The 11533-nt window shown below is 44.7% G+C and overlaps 1 protein-coding gene across 1 annotated transcript in view; it reads right to left on the reverse strand.

The window, feature by feature from the left end:
• PRSS23 (protease, serine, 23) overlaps positions 1 to 10036 on the reverse strand; it is a 19127-nt gene extending 9091 nt beyond the window's left edge. The window contains exon 1 of the mRNA XM_010853158.1: positions 9920 to 10036. The gene's annotated coding sequence lies outside the window, so the exon portion shown is untranslated. The remainder of the gene's footprint in view (positions 1 to 9919) is intronic.
• Positions 10037 to 11533: the final 1497 nt, after the last annotated feature.

An 11533-nucleotide genomic window follows, 5' to 3' on the forward strand; every position in this document is an offset into this window, starting at 1 on the left:
TAGCGTTGGGGCTCTGGGCCACATCTGGTGCGCGCGGAACCCCTCCGCGAGTTTGCAAAGTTGGAGGCAAACCCTGTGCGCTCCTCACCCCACATGCACTTTTGAGAGTTTTCAGTCTTTAGGTGATGCCTGAGCTCCTTCCCGCTTCACCCAGCCTCTGGGGACCCCTCAGGGGCGGAAACCTGCCTCCGGGTGGCATGACCGCCCAGGCTTTGCATCCCCTCCGGCCGCACCCAGAGCGGGGCGCGGGGCCCGGAGCTCAACTGGGGCGAGGCAGCTTCGAGGGACCGGCTGGTTGGGAAGCCCACCGGCCTCGGCTCTTTATCGGGGCGCCAGCGGGTGGAGCCACCTCCTCGCTCAGTGGGTCAGCTTCCCTGAGTCACTGCAAGGGACCCACAGTGCAGCTGGAGAAGGTACTGATTACCCTCTGACAGGTAAGGCCCAGGAGGAGACTTTTCTCAGTTGAATGACTTGCCCCAATGCACTAAGGTCACATTTTTTCTTCTATGAAGCCATTTCGCCTGCCTGTCCTTTCTACCACCCATGTGTTAGTTCCTCAGTCATTCCTCAGTCAGTGTCCGACTCTCTGCGACCCCATGCACTGTAGCCCCCCAGGCACCTCTGTCCATGGGATTCTCCAGGCAAGAATACTGGAGTGGGTTGCCATGCCCTCCTCCAGGGGATCTTCCTGACCCAGGGATCGAACCCTCATCTCCTGTGTCTCCTGCATTGCAGGCGGATTCTCTACTGTCTGAGCCACCAGAGAAAGAATTTCTCCCACCAAAGCCTGCTGTCAAAAAGAGGGGGGTCTCACAGGCTATTTCACACGTGTGTTAATGACAGACCCAGGGTGTTCACATTTGTCATCGATGTGTTTGTCACTGTTGGTGATTCTCAAATGTCAGGGCACTGTGTTAAAGGCAAAAGTTTCTTCAGCCTCCCCAGGCTTGGCTTAAATTATTTTCTTTTAAAATGTTGCATTGCTAGTTGTAAATATAAAACCAGATATAAACTTGTGTTATAGCTTTTGAACAAGCCAGGAATAAAGCAAAAATAAATTTGTAAATCAAATATAAAGTTCTTCTCCCAGAACTATAAAATTTAAATTATTGATGTTTACTCAATAGAACTCGCCTACCAACTCAGGAGGCATAAGAGACTCTGGATTGGATCCCTGGGTCAGGAAGATCCCCTCGAGGACGGTGTGGCAACCCACTCCAGGATTCTTGCCTGGAAAAGCCCCTAGACAGAGGAGACTGGTGGGCTGCAGTCCATAGGGTGGCAAAGAGTGGGACAGACGGAAGTGACTTAGCACACCTGCACTCAGCTGCTGCAAGCATTATGTATCTCTGGCCCGGAAGTGAGTACTTTCGGGGTCTGCATGGCTCTCCCCATCTGATGGTGTGGCCAGTGCCCTATATTGACTCAGTTTTCTTACCTCTTTCCTCCCTTCCAGCTACATCTCCTCTGTTCACAGCCTATGTTATTGTAATAGTGGATTTTCAGTTGAGTTGCATATATCATTCGAGATTACTTTTGTGCTTTCCCTTTCTTACTAGTGTAATGAGAAGGGTGGTGACTGCTGGTGTCAAGGCAGAGCTCACAGAGGCCCTGAGATCACAAGGCAATCCTTGGTATCAGGCGGTTATCCCAGTGCCCCAGAATGTGTTTATGTTCATTTTTTAAAATCATAACTATGAAAAAATTAAATTATGAGTCTCCAAGGGTCTATAGCTCCCAACTAGAGAAACACCATTAATAGTCAAACACCTGACTTAGTAGAAGAACCAGGGAAGGAATTAGAAGGAAAAAAAGAAGGGAGAGACTTACAAAACACCTGTTAAAGCAACGCACTGTGAGCAGTCCCAGGGAACTCAAACTGGGGTTCTGTGGTACCCAGAGGGGCGGGATGGGGTGGGAGGTGGGAGGGAGGCTCAAGAGGGAGTGGACATATGTATACCTGTGGCTGATCCATGTTGATGTATGGCAGAAACCAACACAACATTGTAATTATCCTTCAATTAAAAATAAATAAATTTTAAAAAATTAAAAAAAAAATTTAAAAGAGATGGCCACAGGAAGGCAATCCAGGAACGTAATTAAGAGCATGCCAGTAACATTCAACTATATGAGTACTAGTTCAGGCTCTGCCACTTACCAGTTCTGTAGCTTTTGGCTTAACTTTTCTGCACCTCAGTTTCCTCTTTTGTAAAATGGTGACTACCTCATAGTATTGTTTGAAGGACTGAATCAATTAAAACACAGGAAATGCTTAGCACGTGGCCTGACACATAGTAAACCCTTCATGAATATTAGCTCTTGTTGTGTCTGTTATGCACAAAGATGATGCCTTCCCTCTGCTTTGGAGCTCTGTACTTTAGGACCACCTCAGTTGAATTTGATATTCACTGCTCATTTGCTTTGACAGTTAAAAAAAAAAAAAATATATATATATATGTATGTATGTGTGTGTATATATATAGATAGATATTTGGCTGTGCTGGGTTTCAGTTGCAGCACACAGTAACTTTGCTCTTCGTTGTGGCATGATGGACCTTTAGTTTAGACATGTGAGCTCTTAGTTATGACATGTGGGATCTAGTTCCCTGACCAGGGATCGAACCCAGGCCTCCTTCACTGGGAGTGTGGAGTCTTAGCTACTGGGCCACCAGGGAAGTCCCTGTCCTGGCAGTTTTTGAAATTCCATTGTCACCAGTTTGGGGAGGTAGCATCTTAGAGAACAGAATAATTTTATTCCCGTCATTCCAAGAGGGAAACTGAGGCACAGAAGGACCCGAGAGCATCTCCCTCTCCTGTCTCCTCTCCCAGAACCAGCCTCAGGCCTCCTGCCCCTGCCCAGATGGGACTCACCATGTTTGAACAGGCTCCACCCCCTTCTCTTGTTTCCAGGAGCTGTCGATAGTAAAACGGGAGGATGCTACCAGGCTCTAAGGTTGTTGCTGTGATTGCCACATGGACAGCAGCAACAGCAGATCTGCAGAGGACTTTAATTCAAAGAGAAATGCCCTGTGTAGCAGTTGTGAACCTAGATATTTGTTTTTATATTTGCCCCACTCCCCATCTGAAAAAAGAATACCATCAGAAAATCCAAAACCCACATTGTTTAAGAACTCAGATCAACTCCATAATCATAATTCTCAAATACTTTTCATGAGTATGGCAGCTGAGTTGTTAAAAATGCATTCAGAACAAAGCCCACACATTTAGCGAGTGCCCAGTCTGTATAAGGTGACTGTATGGGGGCTGTGATAAAAGAGTTGCTGTTGAGTTGCTAAGTTGTGTCCAGTTCTCTTGTGACCCCATGGACTGTTAGCCCTCCAGGCTCCTCTGTCCAGGGGATTTCTCAGGCAAGAATACTGGAGAATTCTTTTCCTTCTTAGAAATGCATTTCCTTCTAAGAAGGAAAGAATACATTTCCTTCTCCAGGGGATCTTCCCAACCTAAGGACCAAACCCGCATCTCTTGCATCTCCTGCACTGGCAGGCAGATTCTTTACCACTGAGCCACCTGGGAATAGAGGAAGGGAGGGAGAAAGCAAATATCCCTCATCTCAAGGAACTGATGCTTTAGATATAACCAAAACAAAATCAAACACAGGAGAAAGTGAGATGTAGGCTGGATCAGACTACAGCTACAGAGCATGGAAGAGGGAATTGTTAATTCCCACTCTGGCAGGTGCTGAAGCCTCCTAAGAGGTGGTAGAATTTCTACTGAAGCTCAGAGGATGAAGCCCTGAGCAGATCGTCAGCAAGCATGGCATTGGGTTCCTCTACTGTGTAAACAAGGCAAACAGTGGAAGAATGAAGAGGGCAGAACTAGGCCTGCTGCTGCTGCTGCTGCTAAGTCACTTCAGTCGTGTCCGACTCTTAGCGACCCCATGGACTGCAGCCCACCAGGCTCCTCTGTCCATGGGATTTTCCAGGCAAGAGTACTGGAGTGGGGTGCCATATTGTGCTAATTGTCACTGTGTTTACTGAGTGCATACTGTGTAGTGAACTTCATACATGTTAATTCAAGAAACCAAAAAAAGAGGAACTATGGTTATCTCCACTTCGCAGGCAAGGAGACTGAGATTCAGAGGGGTTAAACGGGATACTAGTGTGTACCATTAAGTAACACAGTTGTGACTTCTGCCCCATCTGTTGCACTCTGTCAGCAGTTTCTGCCGTGTTGTACTGCTTCCCAGACCGGCATTTTCTCGTCCTTACAATAAGGAGGTTGATGAGTGACTGCCATCACTCCAACTGAAAACATCCTTTGATTCTGTCTTGCTTTTGTTCCAGGCTTGCAGTCACTTCGTTATGACCTGTTAAGTGGTCTCCATGCAGGAGACAAGATGGGACCGAAAGATAATTGGAAACCTAGGGTGGCGGGGAGGGGAGAGGCCTGACACCAACTCTGTACATGGTTTCAGTGCTGAGGTTTTTTTTTTTTAATAAAGTACAATTGGTTTACAGTGTCGTGTTAGTTTCAGGTGGGCAGTGAAGGGATTCAGTTATCCACACATATATATTCTTTTTCAGATTCTTTTCCATTATAGGTTATTACAAGATACTGAGCGTAGTTACCTGTGCAGTAGGGCCTTGCTGTTAACTATTTTATGTGTGTGTGTGTGTGTGTTAGTCGCTCAGGTGTGTCCGACTCTTCGAGATTCCATGGACTGTAGCCCACCAGGCTCATCCATCCATGGGATTCTCCAGGCAAGAATACTGGAATGGGTTGCCGTTCCCTTCTCCAGGGGATCTTCCCCACCCGGGGACTGAACCCCGGTCTCCAGCACTGCAGGTGGATTCTTTAACCTCTGAGCCACCAGGGAAGCCCCACTTTATATATAGCAACGTGTATTTGTGAATCCCAACATTCCTCTTAGTGCTTATTTTTTACGAGGCCATGAAGCTCACATGTAGCTTCAACAATTTGCCAGTTTAAAAGGTGTCCATGAGAATTATTTCTAAGGAGATAAATTTCCACATTTAAAAATCATTTCCATCCATTTTCTTATATCTGTGGTGATAATACGGATCCAGGAGTTTATTCAGTAAGTGGATGTTTCTAGCTTTGTGTAGTGAGTGAAAAGAGAAATGGAGGAGACAGCACAGAGCAGGAGGGAAGCAGGCATTCTCAACCTGTCTGGGTGCCATCGGGTAAATCATCTCACTTGGCCTGGATTTATCATTGGTAAAGTCTAGAGGACCTACTGTTACAGTCTTTGAGTCTACAGCATTGTGATCCTTGTGGGAGAATGGCCCACATTTGTATCTTCGGGCACCCCCAGCATGTGGTCCTGAGAGAGCAAAGGAAGTGGAACTCTGGAGTCAGACTGGCTTGGGCTCAATTTAGAGTTCGTTTAGTTGCTGGATGATCATCGGCAAGTGATGTGACTTCTGTGCCTTGCTTTTCTGTTCTATGCAGTGGGGCTTATTTCAGGCTGTAGTCAGGACTCAGTGGAATAATCAGTACAAAGCACACAGCCCTGGGCTAGCATAATATAAATTCTGAATTGATATTACCTATTGTTATTACTATCACTGCAAATGCTTAATGTTTCAAACTTGTTGAATGAGTTGAATGAATCAGTCGAATTGTTAAAAAGTTTTTTCCAGGCTTTCCAAGAATAAACCATCTCAGGACTTTTGTTCAACCCTAAGTCTTTTGTCATAGGTTTGGTTTGGAGGCAGCAAAGAGTTTCCTGGTCCAGTCATCCCAGTCCAGTCATCCCTTAGTATCTGTAGAGAGAGGGTTGGTTCCAGGACCCCTGCAGATACCAAGGATGCTCAAGTTCCTTATATAAAATGGCACAGTCTTTGCATATAACCTATGAAATCTGCCAATACTTTAAATCATCTCTGAGCATGCGTGCTCAGTTGCTTCAGCCGTCTGACTCTTTGTGACCCTGTGAACTGTAGCCAGGATCTTCCCGACCCAGGGATGGAAACTGCATCTCCTGCATCTTTTGCATTGCAGGTGGATTCTTTACCTACTGAACCACCAGGGAAGCCCAGGTTACTTATAATACTTAATATAATGTAAATGCTATGTACACAGTAGCTGATATATGGCAAATTCAAGTTTTGCTTCATGGAACTTTATGGATTTTTTTCAAAATTTTTGGATCCATGGTTAGTTGAATTTTTGGAACCCATGATACAGGGGGTTAACAGTACTGAATTTGGGAAGAGTTACAGGTTCAGATGGAGCCAGGGTTGTAGTCTTTTTGTCTCCCCTTCCAGTCTCCCCATATGGCACCATCAGTTCATTTATTCAACTAGCATCTTCAACACGAATATTGTTAGGTCTATAAATCTGTCAGTGTTTTAAGGGCAAAGCCAGATTTTTCTCTCATGAAGGTTGGATTTAAAATCTTTATGATAAAAAAAACCACAACTAGTTCTCATAATTTAAAAAAATGATAACAAAAAGAACCAATAAAAATAATCTTTACAGCACTTAATAAAGTAAACGTACTTGTATAGCTGCTGCTGCTGCTGCTGCTGCTGCTGCTGCTGCTAAGTCGCTTCAGTCGTGTCCGACTCTGTGCGACCCCATAGACGGCAGCCTACCAGCACTTAAAACTTAAAAAAAAAAAATTCCTGTTCCTGTTAAAAGTATTGATTGTTGTCGTTGTTATTGTTCAGTCACTAAGTTGTGTCTGACCCTTTGCAGCCCCGTGGACTGTAGCACACCAGGCTTCCCTGTCCTTCACTATCTCCCAGAGTTTGCTCACACTCATGTCCATTGAGTCAATTACTCATTTTAAGTATTAATACTTGGAAATATAAGTAATCAGTATACTATGAATATAGATATGTGAAAGCGTAATATATAAAGCCTTAAAACATAAAGTAGTTGTAGAGCTAAATTGTCACATTGGTACATATGGTAGCCTGAAAAGAAAAGAAAAAAAAAAGCTGCACAGCAAAGGAAAGCTTTGCTCTAATCCTACTTAAAAGAATATAGCAATCTAAAATTATTAGAAAGAAAAACAGGCTTTGGCAACTAGCAATTTCCTGTATAATGTGGGCACTATTTGAAACTGAAAAATTAGAAACATTTTGAAATAACTGTGTGTTTCTCATTTTCTCTGGTGAAATTCAGAAGGTCTCTGGAGGCTGGCGCTGGGCTTCTCTGATGTACTCTAACTTGTATCCTGGATCTCATGAGCAAGAACAAAAGAGAAAAAAGTGTTTTTTCTTCCTTTAACTCAAGGAGAAGCAGCCTTGAAATAGACTTAAACAGCTTTTTGATATTCTCTTTTCAATGGGAATCTTATTAAAATTTCTTTCAAATCTCGATAGCTTTAAAAGGTCTTTTCGGAAAATCCTTTTGTTCTCAACTCATGTTTGTATTTCAACTTATGTTTGTATTTATCCATGAATATTGGATTCTTTCTTTTTCTGTAAGGAGTAATCTTTTATGCGGTTAAGTGTGGGGACTGGATATTCAAATTCAGTGTCTTTTCATGAGGTTTCTCCTCTTTCCTGGCAAATTCTACTCATCTTTTAAGCTCAAATATCAACTCTTCTCTGAAGGCTTCTAAACCCTTCATTGCTAGAATTGTAAATTCATACTCTGTGTCTTCAGAGAACTGTATTGAAATTATATCTTACATTGTAACCATATATTTACATGTTCAGCCTCAAGCGGCCCAGAGCGTCTCACGAGTGGGACCACTGGCTTGTTCTTCTAGACCCTATGGTTTTCCTCTGTCTTCTAAGACAGCCTGGCTCAGGATAAAGGCTCAATGAATTTTTACTTAATAAAATGATTGAATGAATGAATAAGTAAAATTCTAATTAGCTTAAAACATAATGTCTGAAATAATTTAGTTTGCCATTGCAGCCATTAGGAGCAAGGCATACTATATGTGAAATTTTAACCAGTGGGGCTCTAATATTTTCCAGGATGTAAATCCAAATTACTGTTTGATGCCCATTCACCATTCTTTCCTTTCGGGTCACTTAAGATAACAAATTCAATTTCTGCTTGGTGTGCTGGTTACATTTCAGTACTCATGCTATGGCTACATGTTGGTCTTCTTAGGCATCATCTGTCTAAGACTTGGAGAAGGCAAAGGCACCCCACTCCAGTACTCTTGCCTGGAAAATCCCATGGATGGAGGAGCCTGGAAGGCTGCAGTCCATGGGGTCGCTGAGAGTCGGGCACGACTGAGTGACTTCACTTTGACTTTTCACTTTCATGCATTGGAGAAGGAAATGGCAACCCACTCCAGTGTTCTTGGCTGGAGAATCCCAGGGACGGGGGCGCCTGGTGGGTTGCTGTCTATGGGGTCGCACAGAGTCAGACACGACTGAAGCGACTTAGCAGCAGCAGCAGCAGCCCCTGCTGAATCTCTGGCCTGCATGTCTTTGGTTGGCTATATGAGTTGCGTTCTTGACAGAGACTCACCTTCCCCTTGATTGGTTCAGATGAAGAAATTTTATGGGAGTGCCGACTTATGGCAGTGAGAACAGGGTGGAGGGGACAAGCCAGCACAGAGAGCACCCAGGCTCCAGCAGCAGGGGAAAGCCGTGGCTGTTGTTGGGACCAAGGGGGAGAAGACCGCAGCAGAACCTAGTTGCATGCACATGCCCAGGAGCCCTGTGTCAATGGGACGGCGGCTGCAAGCACTGCGGGAATCTGGTTCCCAGGAGGAAGGGAATGAGCGGGAGAGGAACACTCTGACCTCCTCTTTTCCCACCCTGATCTCTGGAGCTGCCAAAGTGAGCTCACAAGGGAACTGACCGTGCTGTCTGTAAGGCTTAACCTCCTGGATACAGGGCAGGGTGCCGAAGGGTGGAGAATTGCTGGGAGACTGACAGAAAATCCCAGGTGGCACAATAGTAGGGAATTTGCCTGCCATGCAGGAGAAACAGAAGATACAGGTTCAATCCCTGGGTCGAGAAGATTCCCCTAGAGTAGGAAATGGCAACCCACTCCAATCTTGGTGCCTGGAAAATCTGACGGACAGAGGAACTGAGAAGGCTACCATCCAGGGGGTTGCAAAGAGTTGGACATGATTGAGCACACACAAATAAAGACAGAATAACCAGAACCCTGGGAGAGCCTAGTTTCCTCATTTGCAAAATAGGGTGATGACAATGCCCTCCTACCAAGGTTATAGTGAGGATTAATCTAGGAGTTGCATCAAAATACTTCTTAACATATGTGGTGCCTGATTTTCTACTCATTAGCTACGACTTCTTCTTATTTACAATAACAGCTCTTTGAATAGCTCCTGGTGTGTAAAAGCTAATTGAGGAAGGTATCGTGTGTTGGTTTATTTTGAAGCCCTTGCACTCCAGCCCCAAACACTGTTGTAGCAAAGCCCAAAATAGATGGCCTTTTGTAGGCAATGGGGAGACTTTTTGAACAGGGAAGACTGTCTGTTTGGGCTGACATCATCAGCCAGTGTGACCTCGAGAACAGACACCAGTGAGCTAAATTTGAGACTTGTTTTTAGTTTTCAGCAGATTTCTTTGGTCACTGTGCAGACACAGTCCGAGGCCCCTAGTTTTCCTTCACATCGGTAGAGAGGAGACTTGCTGAAGAGCAGATGAGCTCAGCAGGAACAGCGCCCCATAGCCATCTCTGGGAATGGCGGTGGTTTCTCACATTGTGAAAGCCGAGTTAGGGTGGCCAGCCCTTAACAGAGGAGGGATTGTACCTGCAGAAGCCTTTCACTTCCTGCTCTTTGAAACCAGTAACCTGCTTTATTTCAAACGCAGGGCCACCTGGCTCCTGCTGCCTTTGGTACACAGATTAGGGAAACCACAAGCATGGCCATTCGTGTTCTTTTCCCTTCAAAGCCTGCGGCATGCCATGGAAAGCCAACTGGCTCTCCACCTGATATCGGGAAAGTCCTCGCATAGGCGCAGGGGTGGGGTGGGGTGGGACTTACCCACATGAAGGCAGGTGGATGTCGGAGCTGGGACTGCAGCGGGTGCTCTTGGAGGAAGGGCGGGTTCAGGGTGACAGCTTGGGGAGCCTGTCTCCCTGATGAAGCAGTGAAGGTCACGCTGGGAGGAGACTCTGGTATTGACACTGGCAGCTGGACTCCCTTCAAGGAGGAGTGACTTTATCCGGGTTTCCAGCAGACTAAAATTAGTGGGGAGAGCACCGAGCCCCTAGGTCTTGTGGGATCTGTAAGCAGCTGTTCACGTTATCGTCCTTGTCCCTGAAAAATCAAGATATAAGCCAGAACTGGTAAGAATGGCTCTAGAGCCTTTCCACCTACCACCTCTTACTGTCTTCAAAGTGTGCATCCTCTGGCTTTTCCCAGAGCACACGGATGCTTTATTTTTTTTTTACTCAAGGCTGACTGAGGCCCTGTTTGGACAACTGCGTGCAGCCACTTGACACGTATGCAGTGGGTTCACTCCATCAAGCAGGGGGGTGATAGGGAACAGAGTAGTTTGGGGATTACGCTCTCAATAAAAATTAGCTCCTCCTTTAAAACTTTGCATCCTCCAGTTGGATTTTGACACTCATCTTTTGCTCGTTATTCTTTTATAAAAACTTTAAGAAAGGTACAGCGTTTCCCAGTTGCTGCAATCAACAATATTAAGATCTTGGACATAGTCACATAGTAAACCACAAGAAACAGATTTGAAAGTTGTGTGTGTTAGTCGCTCAGTGGTGTCAGACTCTTTGAGACCCCATGGACTATAGCACGCCAGGCTCTTCTGTTCATGGATTCTCCAGACAAGAATACTGGAGTGGGTTGCCATTCCCTTCTCCAGGGCATCTTCCCAATCCAGGGATTGAACCCAAGTCTCCCTCATTGCAGGCAGATTCTTTACCACCTGAACTACCAGGGAAACTCCATTTGAAAGTTGACCTGTTTTACATATTATTCTTTGTAATTCTGCCAAAAAAAGACAAAGCAAAATAAAAACAAAAAATTAGCTTCTCCTAGTAATGTGACAGCATCCCAAGGTGACATGATATTTTTTTGTTTTAATGTTGAAATGAAGAATGTGATTGGCTTCAAACCAGGAAGGCCCAGAATGGCCCAGTCCTGCACTTAACGATTACGATCTCATGGTTGTGTAAACAGCATCTTTGTAAAGTGAGGTTATCCAAACTATCTTCTCTTTTAGGACAAGAGATGGCAATGTCTGTCTCTCTTTTTTTTTCCTCTCTCTCTATATTTTTTTAACAGTGCAATAAAATTGAACTATTAAATCCTTAAAACTCTTTCTGCAGGAAAATTAAAAGCAAATAAATGACAAGTCTTTGATTTGTTAGACTACTCTTTGAAAGGTTGATTGCTGACTTCAAGGCAAATTCCAGTCCTAGTAGCAGCCCTCCAACCTCAGCTCCAGTTGTAATTTTATTATCAACACTTTCATCCCCTGCTCCATAGTCCCAAAGCCTTAGGGAATTGAAGTTCATTCAAAGGTTGAGTATTCTTGATCTGAGATTGTTAGGAATCACCCTTTGTATTTACTCTAAGACCTGCCTGACTACAGTAGGGAGCGTGAGTGAGCCAATAAAATTGTTTTATATACAT

The sequence above is a fragment of the Bison bison genome, unplaced genomic scaffold (assembly GCF_000754665.1).
Source record: "Bison bison bison isolate TAMUID 2011002044 unplaced genomic scaffold, Bison_UMD1.0 scf7180017864324, whole genome shotgun sequence".
NCBI lineage: Eukaryota > Metazoa > Chordata > Mammalia > Artiodactyla > Bovidae > Bison > Bison bison.